Source organism: Trachurus japonicus, chromosome 1 (assembly GCF_045865225.1).
Source record: "Trachurus japonicus isolate A0001 chromosome 1, Traja_1.0".
NCBI classification, from domain to species: domain Eukaryota; kingdom Metazoa; phylum Chordata; class Actinopteri; order Carangiformes; family Carangidae; genus Trachurus; species Trachurus japonicus.
Window position 1 is genome coordinate 40,234,961 of NC_140907.1, and position 17,598 is coordinate 40,252,558.

Genomic DNA, 17,598 nt, shown 5'->3' on the forward strand with positions numbered 1-17,598 from the left:
GTACATTAACACTGTTTAGTTTTATTTAATAGCTATTATAGCTAATAAATAAAACTTAACAGTGTTACATACAACAGTTACATACACATATATATATATACACACACTATAAATATAATATATATAATATACTACAGGAATTTACACAATTATACTTGATTGTACAATAAAACTCTAGCCCTCCCACCATGCATTTACAGTAAACACTCCAAATACAGTTACTGTCATGAAAAGATTTTATTTCGCCCATGCTTTCAGACAGACAAGGCACAAAAAGACAGCAGTGACCTTGTACAAAAATATATTAACCCAAAGACATGAGGCAGCTCTGCTGCTTACCTTAGACAATGCAGCCATCTGGTACAACATAGAAACCACTGCACTTCTACTGGGATTTGTATCAGGCACAGCACTCAACACTTGTTCTTTAAGATTTTCATGAACCTCATTGACATACTCCTCCATGCTTTCAACAACAGATGATACAACATTGTTAGCAACACCACCTCCCACTAACTTTGCTATGATTGAAGCACACATTTCTTTTGCCTGGTCTTTTGGCATATGAGATGTAGAGGGTTGATTTATCAGATCCACGTCCATATCAGAGGCATCTTGTGAGATAGGCTCGCTTAAGTCTGACTGATATGGTTTGATTGATTGATTGAAAACTTTATTGAACAACGTTAAACAAGTGTTCAAAAGGATTAAAACACAATAAAGCCAAAAGGCTTGTTTCCATTGTGGTCCTGTGAGATGGTAGACAACATGGAATTAAAACAAGGAAGACAACACACAGCACATGGATGTGGTGTTTGCACATTGACATCATTGCTTGGGCCCATGTTAACAGTGCTATGACAACTATTTAAATGCTTTCGAAAACCTGCAAAACTTTTAAACTGCAGTGAACATCCTTCTTGAGCACATGTAACGGATGTGCACTCACTCCACCCATAAAAGACATGCTAACCAACCCACCAAGTGGTTGCCAACCTCTTGGCGAAGAGGTTAGCATCGTCGCCTCCGGTGCGGGAGGTCGTGGGATCGAACCCCACCTAGGGCAGGCCGTGAGAAACACAACGCAGAGGGCCAGATATGACATCGGCTACACACACAAAACAAAGTTTTTGCCAGGATATAATCCATGAAAAAACTTAAGGTGCTGAATTAATGCACTAGGTGCATCATGCAATAATCTACAAATGTGACACCTATACATTTTTCAAGAAATTTGCTCTGAACTCCTATACACGAATGTGGCCAACATCTTTGTCTTTAAGCTTTTTATACTGCGCACACATACATGACACCTTCTCCAGGATATAATACATGTTAAATCAATGGTCAACAAATATGACACCTGGAATTTGTTGAACATGGCTCTTAGCTCCTGTTCATGAACTTGGCTCTTAATTCTTTCACCTTTGGGCTTTCTTTGGTGGTTTCCACATCAATACCATAGACTGTTGTCTGGATAAATGTGTACAGGTTATTGAGAGCATCAGCATAGCTTACACTGAAGACAAAATGCACCTTAAAAAGCTCGTCGAGGAGGACTTCCGGGTCACTGATGGAGTAGACGTGCTTTCCTCGAGCTCCCGCTCAACTTTGCATATAAATCGGTTTCAGAGCCTCATTTGCACATCCAATCGAACTGGACCAAACAATTAATGCACAGAGAACCCATTTTCTCCAAAAAACACAAAAATGGCTGCGAAGAACAACAAAAAGAAGGACTCATCCGCCCCGGCCCCGGCTCCGGCCCCGACCCCGGCCCGGGCCCCGACCTCACCAGCCCCGGCTTCCACTCAAGACATCATGGCTAACATGACGAGGGTCCTCAAGCAACATAAAGAAGCCCTCTCGCTTGAATTCAAATCGGCTATTACACCGCTGGAACAGAAACTGGACTTTGTTCAAGCCACGGTCACCGACCACGAGCACCGCCTGTCCTCACTCGAAGAGAACGCTAACCAACTCAGCGACCAAGTTGGGATGCTACAGGCTAAGTGTGAGGCTATGGAAGAGGGCTACGCTAAGCTAAAGGCTAAGACCATCGATCTTGAGTCCCGCTGCCGCCGCAATAATATAAGAATAGTCGGCCTACCGGAATCTATTGAAGGCACACAGCCCACGACTTTTTTCTCCAAGTTACTGGTGGATATTCTCGGTGAAGGGATCCTCCACGCCCCCCCAGAGCTCGATCGTGCCCACAGAGCCCTCACAGCAAAACCAGCCCCGGGGTCCAGGCCCAGAGCGGTAATCGCCCGTGTTCACCATTACAAAACCAAGGAAGCGATCATCCAGGAGGCCAGACGAAGACGAGGTGAGCTGTCCTATCAGGGAAAACCGGTGGCGATATTCGAAGACTACTGCCCCGAGGTCATCGAACAGCGCACGGCGTACCGGGGGGTGATGTCGAAGCTGTACCAACAAGGCCTGAAGCCATCGCTGTTGTACCCGGCTAGGCTACGGATCACAGCTAAAGACGGGAGGAAAAGAATGTTCACATCGGTGGAGGATGCCGAGGCTTTCGTGACACGCAGCGATGATGCACCACACTCACCAACCGGGGAAAAGCGGTAACTTACTCAGGGTGGCCGATGCTATAGCAATGATGCTATTTAGCATGACAAGCTAATGTTTACAATGAATGTTGCGTTCACTTTCTCTGTTTACACCTAGTAGGCCTTTTTATAGCACTTTGAATACAATATAAACATATGTTCCACGTTGGACTGTCTTTACAATGATGCTTTTGTACATTCGGCTGCCCTGTAGTAGGTCAACTACCCTTCTTTTTTTCTTTTTTCTCGCAACAAGCTGCGGCAATAACATTTTCACATGGCTACTACGGGGCCGCCATGTTGTTGTTTACACGGAGACTGTTTAACACTGTTGCGTAGCAACAGAGACATGTGCCTGGGAACTCAGCCACTATACACTGCACTTGGCTGAGGCTCCTCACAACTCCAGAAAGATAGCTTCTATTTATTTGTGGCACCTCAAATCTTTACTTCTGGTCACTTATTGTTATTTTGAATATTATAATTGGTGCTATTTTTAGTTTATTTTACTCTACCACTATTGCTATCTGTATTTATTTATCCACCACAGCCAAGTGTATAAGACAGCTTTTATTTATTTACATTATCTAGCCTACTACTATTGTGACTAGCCTACTATTATTGGTTCTATCTCTTTGTTTATTCTACTACTGTGTTAGCCATGTATTTCTTCATCCACCCTAGTGTCATTTGATAGAAGAGTAATCAAAGACAGCCTTTATCTGAGGCTCCTGTTATCATATGGGATTGAGGTAATTCCACAGGAAGTATATGTGCAGTTCTGTAAAAGTTAGGAAGAGCTTGCAACTGGCTGTTGCAGTTGCTGTCTGGGATTTACATGACGTTCTCATTTTGTTTTTGTTTTGGGGTTTTTGGGGATTTTTGGTAGTCTCTCTGGGACAGAGACTGAGGGATGTGTTACTGTGCTCCAAACTAGGCACACTACTGTGTTTTTTCAGGGAGGCTGCAGTGGTGCTACCTCATGGAGTCTGCTTCATTGGGAAACTTTTCACTCACATCTTGCACAAGACTCATGGGTAGCCCCCTTAATTTTGTGAGTTGGAATGTCAAGGGCCTAAACCACCCAGTAAAAAGAAAGAAAATATTCACTCATCTCAAACAACTTAAAACAGATATTGTCTTCCTACAGGAAACGCATGTGCGCTCCTCTGATAACTCCAGACTTATGGCGTGCTGGGCGGGGCAGCATTTCCACTCCACCTTCCAGGCAAAGGCAAGAGGGGTCTCAATTCTGGTAGCCAAACACATATTATTCGAACCAAACAATGTTACAGCAGATAAAAATGGAAGATTTGTAATTGTCTCTGGGAAGCTATTTAACACAAAAGTTATCCTTGCCAATGTATACGCTCCAAATGTAGATGATGTCAGCTTTTTTGACCGTGTCTTCTCTCTCCTCCATGACCTCAACTCACACTTCTTAATACTCGGAGGGGACTTCAACTGTTGGTTGGACCCAACTTTAGATCGTTCTTCTAGTAGACCTGGGGTAGTGAGTAAATCTGCCTCGTGTATTCAGTCTTTTCTCTCAGAGTTTGGGGTATCGGATATATGGCGGTTTCTCCACCCGCAGGATAGACAATATTCCTTTTTCTCCAGTGTCCATCACTCGTACTCGAGAATAGACTACATCTTTATTGACAATAGATTGATCCCCCAAGTTCGCTCTTGTACGTACCACGGTATTGTCATATCTGACCACGCCCCTGTAGTAATGGCATTGTTTCTTCCTAATGCACCACAACCCATGAGGCAGTGGCGCTTTAACTCAACCCTACTCTCAGACAGCGAGTTTGTCAAATTTATTGAACAAAAAATTAGCTTCTTTTTTGAAACTAACATCACTCCAGATGTGTCTGCTCTCGTGATCTGGGATACACTTAAGGCTTACTTAAGAGGGGAAATCATAGCATTCACCGCAAATAAGAAAAGACTTTCTCAGAAAGACCAACTAGACTTGATATCCAAAATTAGAGAGATTGATCAACAATATGCGCATACTCAAACCCCCGAACTATACAACAAACGTCTGGAACTAAAAACTAGGTTTGACCTTCTTACCACCTATCAAACACAGAACATTCTGTTAAAAAACAAGAGTAACTACTATGAACACGGCGGGAAATGCGGAAAGCTCTTGGCTAGCCAACTAAAAGGGCAAAGGGCTAAACAACTCATAAAAAATATCAACACTAAAAGTGGAGAGGTCACTGTAGATCACACTAAAATAAATGACACCTTTAAGGATTTCTACTCTGAACTGTACACCTCCCAATGCGATGATGATGCTGCATCAATTAAGGCATTTCTTGACCCACTGTCCATTCCAACAATTTCCCCTGAGGTGGCAGGGGGATTGGAGGCACCTCTTACCCAGACAGAAATAGCCCAAGCAATATCGTCAATGCAATCTGGGAAATCGCCAGGCCCGGACGAATTTTTCAAGAAGTTCTCAACGCTTCTATCTCCATTCTTGACAACGGTCTTAACTGAATCCCTTAAGCAGGGATCACTTCCCCCATCAATGAACGAGGCCCGTATAGTTCTTATAGCAAAGAAAGGAAAAGACCCTGCTCACTGCGCCTCATATAGGCCGATTTCTCTGCTGAACACGGACGCGAAAATCTTCGCTAAGACGTTAGCACATAGACTGGACGATGTGGCCCCTTCAATAATAACACAAGACCAGACGGGTTTTATTAAGAGCCGCCACTCATTCTTTAATGTCCGACGTTTATTTAACATTCTGTACCCCACCTCAAACAACACACCCGAGTGTGTTGTATCCTTAGATGCCGAAAAGGCTTTCGATCGGGTGGAGTGGGTGTACCTTTTCAAGGTCTTGGAGAAGTTTGGATTTGGACCATCATTTATAGCTTATATCAAGTTACTTTATACCTCTCCCATTGCAAAAGTTCAAACAAACAGTATAATATCTCAATCTTTCACCCTAAGCCGTGGAACCCGTCAGGGATGCCCACTGAGCCCGATCCTTTTCGACCTAGCAATCGAACCGCTTGCAGTGGCCCTCCGAAATAATTTAAACATCCCCGGCATCTTGAGAGCAGACACCGAACATAAAGTCTCGCTATATGCAGACGATCTCTTATTATATTTGTCAGATCCGATTGCATCCCTACCCACAGTGCTCGCCTTGCTCAAACAGTTTGGATCGATATCTGGGTACAAGGTTAACATGCATAAGAGTCAGCTATTTCCAATCAACAATAAGGCACTTGGCCTTGATTATAGCAATATACCATTTCAAATTGAAAGGAAACAATTTACCTATCTGGGAGTAGCAGTCACAAGACAATTCAAAAATCTTCTGAGAGAAAATTTTCTCGCCTTGCTAAATCAGGTAAAGACTTTGCTCACACAGTGGTCCCCCCTCAAGTTATCACTTGCCGGACGAATAAACTCCATAAAAATGAATGTCCTCCCGAAATTCACATATCTATTCCAGTGCATCCCAATATTTATTCCCAATTCATTTTTTCTGTCACTCAATTCAATCATTTCTTCGTATATATGGCAGGGTAAGAGGCCTAGGCTTAACAAAACTTTGCTTCAGAGGCCAAGAAAAGATGGAGGTATGGGGCTCCCTGACTTCCGCCACTACTATTGGGCCGCTAACATTCGCTGCATGGCCTTCTGGACCCACTCTTATCTGCGGTCTAAGGGCCCAGACTGGACCCTTTTGGAGCTCAATTCATGCAAAGATGTCTCTCTCGAGGCACTCTTAGGTTCACCCCTTGATGGCTCCTCCCCAAAACCTCTAGACAATCCTGTGGTGCGTCACACCTTTAAGATATGGGTACAGTTTCGGAAGGTCTTTGGCTTAAAACGCCTTTCCCTCCTGAGCCCAATTGCCTCTAACCACCTCTTCATTCCCTCGTGCTCCGACCCAACTTTTAAGACATGGCACAGGAATGGTATCAAACGTTTTGCAGACCTGTTTGTGGACGGAAATTTTGCCTCCTTCAACCAATTGTCTGTGAAATACAACCTACCAAAAACCGACTTTTTTCGATATTTACAGGTTAGACAGTACATTCGTTCTCACCTACCAAGCTTTCCCTCAAAACCAGACATTAACCCGATAGATTCCTTTCTTTCTTTCGACCCACTATCTAAAGGTTCAATGTCTAAATTATACAGGAACATATCCATATTGTCGCCCCCGTCCCTGGATAGGACTAGATCAGCCTGGGAACAGGATTTGGGACCCTTGTCTGATGACCAGTGGGACTCTATATTACGGGCAATACACAAAACCTCACTCTGTGCAAGACATTGTTTGATTCAGTTCAAGATTGTCCACCGGGCTCACATGTCTAAAACTAAGCTGTTTAGCTTCTACCCTAGCTTAAGTCCAATCTGTGACAAATGCAAAGCCAACGACGGTACCCTCTTCCACATGTATTGGATGTGCCCCAAATTACAGATATTCTGGAGCAATGTTTTTAATACGTTATCTAAAATTTTGGGCAAGAACTTTGCCCCTAGCCCCACTCTAGCTTTATTTGGCATTGCCACTGGTGGCAACCCACAATTGACACTTAGCGAACAACATATGGTCGGTTTTGCCCTGCTTCTGGCCAGGCGCGCAATTCTGCTTAGATGGAGGGATGCTGCCTCGCCCACGCTGAGCCAATGGCTTCAAGACATAATGTCCTGTCTCAAGTTGGAGATGCTGCGCTTCTCTATCGGCGGCTCAGAGAAAAAGTTCTATAAAACATGGGATCCTTTTTTATTATATTTTCATAATACCCAAACAACATGACGGTGCTCAGATTTGGCCCTTGACATAAGCATTTGCAGCCTGACCCCGTGAGGGGGATACACCATAAGCTTTTGAACTGTGCCTTAAAAATGCTCTCAGTACTGTAAAGGGAGGGGGGTTGTTACGTGCAGGATTGTTAATTGTACTTGTTAAACCCTGCACTTATTGTTTGTTGAAATAAGGATCTACTGTCTACTTTGTGATCAACATGAACCTATGTCTGAAAAATCCAAATAAAAATATTTGAAATTAAAAGCTCGTCGAGGGCTGCCAATGATGTGGTTCCCTGGCAGGGGATGAGCTTCTTATCCATCACAATGTAGAACAAGCTGATGGACTGCTTGCTGGTCCCAGAAGCCAGAAGGTATGGCTGCTGATGGCTCTCCTGGCAGCTCTGTAGGTGTTCTTCTAAGCTCCTGCAGGACTGGGGTGGGGGTGAGTGGGGGTGTTGTGTTGCCAACACTCTGTATATATTCCTCATTGTAGGTTGATGGTAGGTGATTGATTTAGTTTTGTAGCTCAGCATGTCTGTCAGGCAGTTCCATTGGAGACCTAATGTCAGTTCTTTGGGGTCTCCATCTCCTGAGAGCCACAACTCGCTTGTTTTGGACTTTGCATCTGGTGGAAGATGGTGTATGACAGCTGGATCATTACTAGCCCATTGTCTGATGTCAAAGCCACCAGTTGCCAGCAGAGGGCGCATCTTTTCAATGAGCGACTTGGCTTGGTGAGAGGATGGGAAACTTTGGAGGCAGTTATCAACATAAAAACATTGTTGGACAGAGTGGAGAACCTCCTCATTTCCATCACAGTGATCTTGGACATGTCTGTTGACAGCGTAGATGGCGCAGCATGGACTACAGGTTGTTCCAAAGGGCAACACTTGCCATTCATACACACTTGGCTCCTGATCCAGCTGCATCCCTCTCCATATGAAACGCAATAAAGACTTGTCTTCATTCAAAAGGCGCACCTGGTGGAACATACCTTTAATATCTCCACAGATTGCGATGGGATGTAGGCGAAATCTGAGGAGAACTCCCAGCAGAGAGGGGCCGAGTGCTGGACCAGGCAGAAGACATCTGTTCAAAGTTTGTCCCATATACTCAAAGGAGCAGTCAAATACAACCCTGTGTTTGTTGTTGTGTTCAACAATGTGATGTGGGAAATACCAGATCTCTTTAGGTTGGTTTATCTGTTCACTGGGGATTTGACAAACATAGCCAGACTGCACCAGCTTATCCAGTTCCTCTTGGTATTTCTCAGACAGTTTGGGATCCTTGGATAGGCGTCTTTCTGTGGCGCAGAGACGGGGCAGGACAGCTTCCTTTGGAGCTCTAAGGACAGGCATAGTAGGGGCTCTAAGCAATGGAGTGGCATAGCGCATTACACCATCTATGTTTACTCTCACCGTCTTAGAATTGAGAAGATCAAGGGCCAATTTATCCTGTTTTGATCTCGTGGCTGTCTTCTCATTCACATAGGGCAAGGTGTCAATCTGCCACAACCTTTCCACATTCCTGAGTAGTTCACTTTTGAAGCAGGTAAGAGCAAAGGAAACATTTGGCTGGGTTTGTATTACATTAGCTGGCCCTTGGAGAGCCCATCCAAGCCGGGTGTGCACTGCCAGTGGACCACCAGGGGGCCCCATCCGTATCGCCTCTGTGGCCGTGATTAGATGGGCATAGTCTGAGCCAATGAGAACCAGGGGACATGCATGGTCAATGGGCTGTAATGGGATACCATCGAGATGGTGATATTGCTCTTGTAGCTGCTTCAGGGGGTATGTGTGTTGAGATAGCCCAAGGTTCTCTGCCGTGAAAGCTTGATTAATAACATGTCTTTCATTCGGCTGGTTAAGAGGGGAAATTTCAAAGGACACAGATGCCCCATCCAATTGCACTATATCATGCCTTACTGTGCATAGGGAGAGGGTTTCAGGCTGAGTGGCGAGGCCCAAATGTTGGACAGCTCAGCAGAATGGACCTATCTGCACCATCATCAAGAACTGCGTGCGTTTTAAGGGTTTTATCCCCGTTGTGTATGAGTACATTCACAACCTTCAGCATTACTTTACAAGAGCGATTAGGTTGGTCAACATAGAGGAGCTCAGAGGGGGAAGATGCAAACATCACTGTGGCCGATTTAGATATATGGAGATCATGGAGAATGGTTAAGTGAATCTCTTTACATACATTACATGGCCTCTTCAAGGTGCATTTATCCATTTTGTGTGTTCTCCCACATTTAGTGCATCTCCCTTTCTCACTGATCCATTTCTCAATGTCGGTCATTGTGAGTTTCTTAAACTCTGCACATGAGCCAAGGAAGTGGTCTCGAATGTTACAGTAGGGACAGTAAGGTTTAGGTTTAATAATAGAATTGGCAGTTACCTTCTCCTTGGAGTGTGCTCTCGATGTGCCATTCTCATCAGATGTTGACAACAAGTAGACAGAGGAGACTGGTCTGGAGGGCTGACGTTTTCCAGTCTGCTGTTTTTCTTGTTTGTGAAACTCCACAGCTCTCTCTGATATGCGTTTGGCCCTTGATTTCAACTGTAGCCAGGTTGAGAGGTCAAGGAGGGAATAAGTTCTGGTTGCCTGTCCAGTGAGAATGCCTCGGTTAATACAGTGCTCAATGAATCCATCTCTGTACTGTACAGGGAGTTTACTGAGGAGTTTATCCACATGGGAGCCACATCTTAATTCAGATCCTGTAGGGCCCTCCAGTGTCAGCAACATTCCCACCAGAGCATGGATAGAGAGAGAGAAATCATCAAAGGCCTCAACATCACCAATACGAATAACAGGAGAATTCAATATTGAACCAATCTCACTCTGAACTAATAGCCTTGGTTGACCATACTTCTCCTGCAGCGCTTGGAGGGCAGTAGAATATGGTCTCATATCATGCATGCAAGATCTGGCCAATTTGTGGGCTCCTGGGTGTTTAAGATGTTCTAAGAGGACCTGGTATTTGAATTGCTCAGTAAGATGGGTGTGGTTGTCAAGGAGGTTATCTAAGGCCATTTTTAACAGAGCAAAATCACTTTCTCTACCACTCTTGAACACAGGGAGTGAGGGCTTTGGTATCCCATAGGCTGAGGCCAGGACCAGATCCATAACATTGGGGGGTTGCGAGTGCACAGAACGTGGAGGCAGAGATGATATCTGCATAGGTGGTAAACTCCCTGCGAAGGTGGGCTGCACAGGGCCAAGCATGGATGCAGATTGATTGGGGGCTTGGACTGAGCTTAAAGCTACAGGTGCATGCCTAGATGGGATTTGAATAGGGGCTTGGACTATGCCTACAGTTACAGGTACATGGTGGGTAGAGAGGGACGGTAGTATGGCGTCAGCAGGCAGAGGGGGGATATATGACTGGACAGTAGATGTGGGAACCTGGACAGGGGGTAGGATTTGCTGCGAGGGCTGAAGCATAGGATGAATCTGAGGGGCAACGGAATAGCCAATTTGTGATAGTGGGGGTGTTGAACCAGCTTGAGACTCGGCATATCTCATGTTTACAGGGGCAGGAGTAAATATTCTGGAGGGAGGGAGATCATAAAAGGAAGTGGAAGCTACATGGTCATGAAGAGATGATGATGTTGGTGCAGAAGCTGGAGCAGGGTGATCATCTAGGAGGTTTTCTCTAATAAAACTTGAAACAAGCTGGGCTGCCTCAAGCTCTTGCTCCTTGATGCGGATGCGTCGATTTGTTGCAACCTTTCTGACAATTTTCTCTCTCTTCTGTTGGGCTTCCTGTTGTCTTTGCTGAGCATCTCTGGCTTCCTTGTCTATCAATGCACATTCTGTATCAAGCTCCTCATCCTCCCTTTGTTGTCTTTTCAACTCCTCCAGCTCATCTCTCCTCTTCTTTTCCTCAAGGAGGCTGGCTTGGAGATCACTTAAGACCGAAGTACTGCTGCCTCTGGAAAACCTACTAATTCGAGAGGCTGAGGGGAGACTGGAAACTGACTTGGAGCCAGTCTTACTATAAGCACCACTGCGTGGGCCATGGGACTTTATAGATGTTTGTTGTGGCAGTACATGGACTCCGTAATAGTCAGGGGGGCGTCTATGCCTCCTGGGTCTCTCTTGGCCGCTGGGCTCTGTGAGTGGGTTCTCAGGGATTGTGTAGGATGCTGATGGCAAAGGGGGAATTGATGGTTCAGGTGGAAGGGCAGGCTCTATGTGTTGAGTGGATGAGGATGGCCGAGGTGATGTTTGAGACATTACAGGGGGAGCCTTATCCATGTTAGGCTGGGTTATGTCTTGTCCACCTTGGTGTTCATCCGTGAATTCAGGAGAAGCCTGCGCTTCATCAGTGATCAGCCCATCAACCGGGTTAATGCCAACAGCCGTTGAATCAGCTGAATCAGCCATTTTAAGTTGCTCTAGACTGTGGACATGTGGAGTGTGGCTCAGTCTCCGGCTCGAAGGACCAATTTTGTTGTAAAGGTTCAGACTGGAGCCACACAAACCACCAGGACACAGAAGTTGCTTGTATTTAATCTCTGTTTATTAGTTTGTCATTTGAATTGAGGGGGTGGTGTCACCGAGTGCCATGGTTCTAAACAAAGAAAGAAAGAAAGGAAACAAAGTAATTCATGCCTGATAAATATGACGAAATACTATTAAATTAGAATAGGCTACAATCAATCAATCTTTTAAGTTCATCATCCATTAACACATCAAACCAAAAGATTCTCGTTAAACTTAGGCATGTTAAAATACTTGAAACTTAGACATTGACCTTAACCTTAATGCATTGAAATAAGTTTAGATTTACTTACAATGAGATGAAGTCAAACACGCATGGCAAACTCAGGTGAGCACCACCAACACACACACAGAGTCTGGAGACAAAGGAAAAGGGGGAAGGCCTCAACTGGGCCTCTATTTGTAAAGTGGGAGGAACAGTGGGAGGTGCTCACATCTCCATCTTTAGAGTTTCCTCTTTGGAGATCTCAGCCTTGGACTTTGTGACAGTGAGAATGTCATGTCATCACATGTTTGTGCTTTTAGTCTGACATACATTTCTTAATTAAAGCACCTACTGTGGCCCAATACATACCTTGTGAAACACAACTAAGTGTCCCATAGCCTGGGATGCACTGATCTTCAGTGATTTCTTTTTCACAGGCTGAGGTGATAGGATATGCAAGAGCAGTAGGAAAGATGCCACATCACTGTCCCATCCTGTAAGAAACAAAAAAAAAAAAAGTCCATGCTCACCTATATTTGAATCACAATTTTTTTTTTCACTTTTCCAACCGAGTTACGATAAGTTACATCATAAGTATGTATATGACCCAATACATACAAAATAATTCAATTAAAACTGAATACCTGGATGGTCCTCAGATGATTCCTCACTGTACTGACTTCAGCAAACTCTGGAGCACTGGGGTGGAAGTAAGGCACTCTGCTTCTCTGATCACCTTTCCTTTATAGGAGGTATGCCACTTCTCCAGCAGTCTGGCAGATATTTCTGGTCCAAAGAGGAGGCTGATGTCTTGAAGTATCTGCAGCAACAAAGAAAAAAAAAGTATTAACAAATGACACACACATAACATTCAGCTATGATGGACTGGTAACAGAAAATGATGCCAATACTGACCAGCCCTTTAGTATCCAGCAGCCTTGGAAACACAGAGAGTACAGTGTGTGAGTCATTGGGGTTGCGGATGAGGCGCTGCCTATACTCAAAGGTCTCCTTCATCTTCTGCATGATGACTTCTTTGTCACTGGTATGGTTCATCAAGGATATGATTTCTTTACAACGTTCATCATCTAGCTGACCACCAATCGCAGGTAGCTCCCTTTCCTGTGTCGGACCACCTCCTCCCACGGTTTGCATTTTCGGTTCCTTAGACCCAAGTACGGTCTTTCGCTGAATTGTCTTAAGGCGCCATGCCAGAAATCCAGAGCCACTTTGCCAGTCATAAAAGTGTTCCTTAGCAAAGACAGAGACATGATCAAAGTTAATCTTTATGGTCAGCAAATAGCAGTATCCTTTTAACAATGAAATCATAGAATGAATAAAAGTTAAGAAAACCGAACAAGTCAGATTTTAGAAATAGAAGAATCAAAAGTTAGGGCAATTCTGAATTAGACATCCCTCCTCCTCCCTGGTTCACACATGAATTATCTAATAAACTTAATGTTTCATATTTGTTTTGAATATGAAGTAAAATATGTGTGTTTAAAATCCAATCCATTCAACATATTTTAAACAGGTATTAATAATAGGTGATTGTTACTTTAAGGAAAATACACAACTTACATGTCCTTTCTTGGAGAGTGGATCTCTCAATGAAGGGAACAAGGTGACAATTCCAAGTGCATATTTCTCTTTAGTAATTCGCTGAGGGATTCTCTGTGATTGGGAGACTCTCCTCTTTCAAATACGCACGGCCGCACGCCCTTGACAACCTGTCAATCAAAACAACAACTGTGAAGCGCTTCGAAACAGCAGAGTCGTTCAGAGGGAGGGAGAGAGAGAGAGAGAGAGGATGATGACGGTGCTTCAGAGGTTTAGTTCTGACTCATTTGATGAGGAAGATTATGAAAAAAGAAGAGAGAGTAGAGATTTCAGCCTGCTCAGACAGCAGGGCCAGTGGGCCACAGCTCCAGCTCTGTATTCACACCTGCTGAGCTCTCAAACTAGTTTTTTTTTTTTTTTTTTTACCTCTCAAACAGTACCACAGTGACAACACATATAGGGTATAGGCTAAATATTGTAAATTGTGTGTGTTTTTTTGTCTATTTAGGTGATATTTGGAGACAATTTCTCATTTCGGGCTACACACATCTCATGAAGTTTGAAATGTAATGTGAAGTCAGTATTTAGCTTCTGTTATCCCACATTTGAGACATTTGGTGAGAATGACAGTTAGGCCTAACATTTATGCTCAAAAAGCAATTTCACAATTTTTTTTCTACACTTATCGCCTTATATCATACAGTATATTCCACTGCTTTTGTGAAGCCCAGACTTTCGTATACCCATTTCAAGCACCACAACAGTTTGTTCTCATGATTGTGAAGAGACTAATTTTTTCATGTCTTCACCCAGGATTTACTCAATGCAATTTTACTGATTGTTGTGCAAGTTGTGTATCTCAGGGTCAGAGGGGACATAGAGATACACTGCTATGTTATCGTTATGATCATTATGATCATTGTTGGGGGGGGGCGCCTGAGAGTAATCTCGCCTAGGGCACCAAAATGGCTAGAGCCGGCCCTGATCTGACAGATGCAGCTTACAATTTCCTCATCACTACCTGAGCCAGCATCTGATCCTCCCTCCCTCACGTCCCGAGGAGTCTCCTGGACATATCCTGTATTCTGTGATTTTCCTCTTTTCATTTCTAACCGGCCTGTTTCAGTTTTTGCCCATATACTCCCGGTCTCTCTCTCTCTCTCTCTCTCTCAGTGCAAAAACTGCAAAATTGAAACATTGTCATAATTGCTGTGTGATCACAGCTGGACACAGCGGTCTAATAACTGTCGTTTATATGCAGCGGTCTGTGGGACCGCTGTGGGCGGTCCGAGGTATAATTGCTCAGAAATCGAGTGTGTTTCATTTTAATAAGTTGTAAGCTTCAGAAACCATAAAACACTTATATTTAGGAAAAGTCACGGACTGAGAGACCTGTAGGTTTAATATAAACACAGTAATTTACATGAGAAAAACACAAACGGTCTGTGAGACCGTCTTGGCGGTTCTAGTGTTAAAACAATGTCCTTCCACTCATTCCTAAATTTCCGAGTCATGTCCTTCTCGAATGCCAACCGGATCAGGTTGGCCTTGCGTTGATGAAGCATGGTTTGGCGATGCTCTGTGAAGACATTTTTTTAAAGTATTTTTAAGCTTGCTCCGAAAGTCAGGCCATGTTTAAATGCTGTCAAGACGGTAGGCATTGCTTCCAGTGGCCTCTGGAACTGTTTCAAGATCTGTGAGGATGGAGAAATAAGGTTGAAATCAATATCATTACAACCATAATGATTCCCCAGATAACAATATAATAGTAATGCAACATCATGTTGAACAATGGTAACACTTTACAATAAGGTACACAAAATTACAGTAGTTTGAACAATCAAATACATTCTCATCTCATTGAACCAAATCATGTTAGGTGTGATGTGTGATCTGTTTGACTGCTTGATGAAGCCCCAATGCTGAAAAATATCAGTTTGTTTTAAAGGTCACCAAATGACCATGCCATGACAATATAGGCTATTTAATAATTCTAAAGGAGCCTTGTAGCTTTTTTAAATATTTTTGAATACAATAAAAACAATACTGAACTTTTGCCTAGCCTTAATCACCTGTTTCATGTCCACTTCTCTCCATCAGGTGGAGAAGACTCTTGCATTTTGGTCCTGAGGAAGTTGCGGGCCACCTCGAATTCAGAGTCCAGAGCAGGTGTCTTGGTGATGTCAAGTAAAGGCTTCACCTTGCTGACATCCAAGAATGTAGCTTGCACAGGATCCAGGGCATTTAGTGCCTCCATCAAGTCACAGTTATGTTTATGTATGTAAGCGATTTTTCATTTCCCCACATACTGAGTCATGCAAGTATAAATCCTGAGTAGTACAATCTACATGTGTGCTGATTTCTTCAACAACGTAGTCAGCAAAGGCAGTGTTTTGTGAGCGTGTTCTTTTTGATGGCCTTTTAGTGACACTGTCACAATGTGTTAGGATTGCCTGGAATTCAGTGCGGATATTCTCAAGACAGGTGCATGCACTGCGGATGAGCTGCAAACCTAGAAGAAAATTAAAAAACCTTATGGTTACTGTACAGAATATAACACAACTTAAAGTGCAGCATTGCATGAAAAGACAAGGAAATGAAACAAAACAAACAAATCCAGCTATAAGTTCTGAAATATTGTTTAACATACATATCAAAACAATTGTTTCTGTGGGGATGCCCACAACAATTTAAAGTGATTAATTTTTTGAAGATACTATAAGTGATCAATTCTACAAAATTAAGAAATTAACTGAGTGATTTTAAAGATTATTTAAAGTTGATTGAATTTTAAGAGACCTCTAAAATGGAGTTTATTGCAAATCCTTTAAAAATGGGTTAAAGCAGAAGTAAGTGATATATTTGTGTTAATTAATTTTTAATTTTTAATTTTGTGGCAGTTCATGTTTCCCCCTGGATCCGTCCCAGTTTGTCGTTTTGGCCCAGGCTCGGTAATTGTCCTCTGAAATTACTCTCCGGAACAGTAGGCACCCAAAACGTCCCACCTGGCCGTGGCTCTGGTGACGGACTCGAGCATGGTCTTCAGGTCCGACATGCCTCAAGCTTACATCGGGGTGTTGGTGAGAGATGTTAATGCTGTCCGAGGTTGAAGATAGAACCAGCGGAGACATCAAGGCTTGCGACGAGGAAAGATCAGGAGTCGATGTGTGTCCGTTAACACATGGCGATTGGCCATTCACGCGGCTTTGTTCTTGGTTTCGGCCAATCAGCTTATAAGCACATGGCTAATTATCAGCTTTCAACCAATCGCACTGTTTTAATGTGTGTGTGTGAAAGTTATTTTCTTTAGTTCATTTTCGTTTCTTTTGGATTTTTTTTACAACAATGTATCAATATAATATTGTTTTCGTTTCATTTCGTTATAAAAATCAATCCCTTTTCTTTGAAACAATGAGATTGAGCAGCTAAAAACCAGACCAGTTCAACTGTAGCGATTTTCATAACACTATCGCTCCGGATCAGAGGTACTAAGATGCTGATTATTAACTCAATAAACTCAACCATGGCTTGTCTTATTGTTAATCTGAACGCACATGTATAAAGGGCAGAGTCAAGGCAGCAGATAAATCACAAAACATCAACGCGTCCGTGAGCACAGCGCACCTCATTTTCTCCTGTGAAGAAGAAGAGAAAAACAACCCCATGGTCCGACCTGACCCAGTTATTGAATGTTTAGGTTTATTTAGAAGAAGTCTGATTATGACTGCTGCTCTGGATCAGATTATTTGCTCATAATTCGGGTTATTTTCAAACAGTGGCCAAACAACAGTTCAATTAATTATTATAGACTATATTTTCCATTTTTGCTAAGCGGTTTGTTCTGAATTAAATAAAAGCCTGTCCCATACAGCCGCGTGTGTTACGCCGTGTTTTGTTGATGCTATCATCTTTGCCTTGCGCAGATGATCCTTCATAATTTGTGATACATAATCA

At 43.3% G+C, this 17,598-nt stretch overlaps 1 pseudogene; it reads right to left on the reverse strand.

The window, feature by feature from the left end:
- Positions 1–1,386: 1,386 nt before the first annotated feature.
- Positions 1,387–13,254, reverse strand: LOC146992618 (uncharacterized; annotated as a pseudogene).
- Between the last annotated feature and the right edge of the window lie 4,344 nt (positions 13,255–17,598).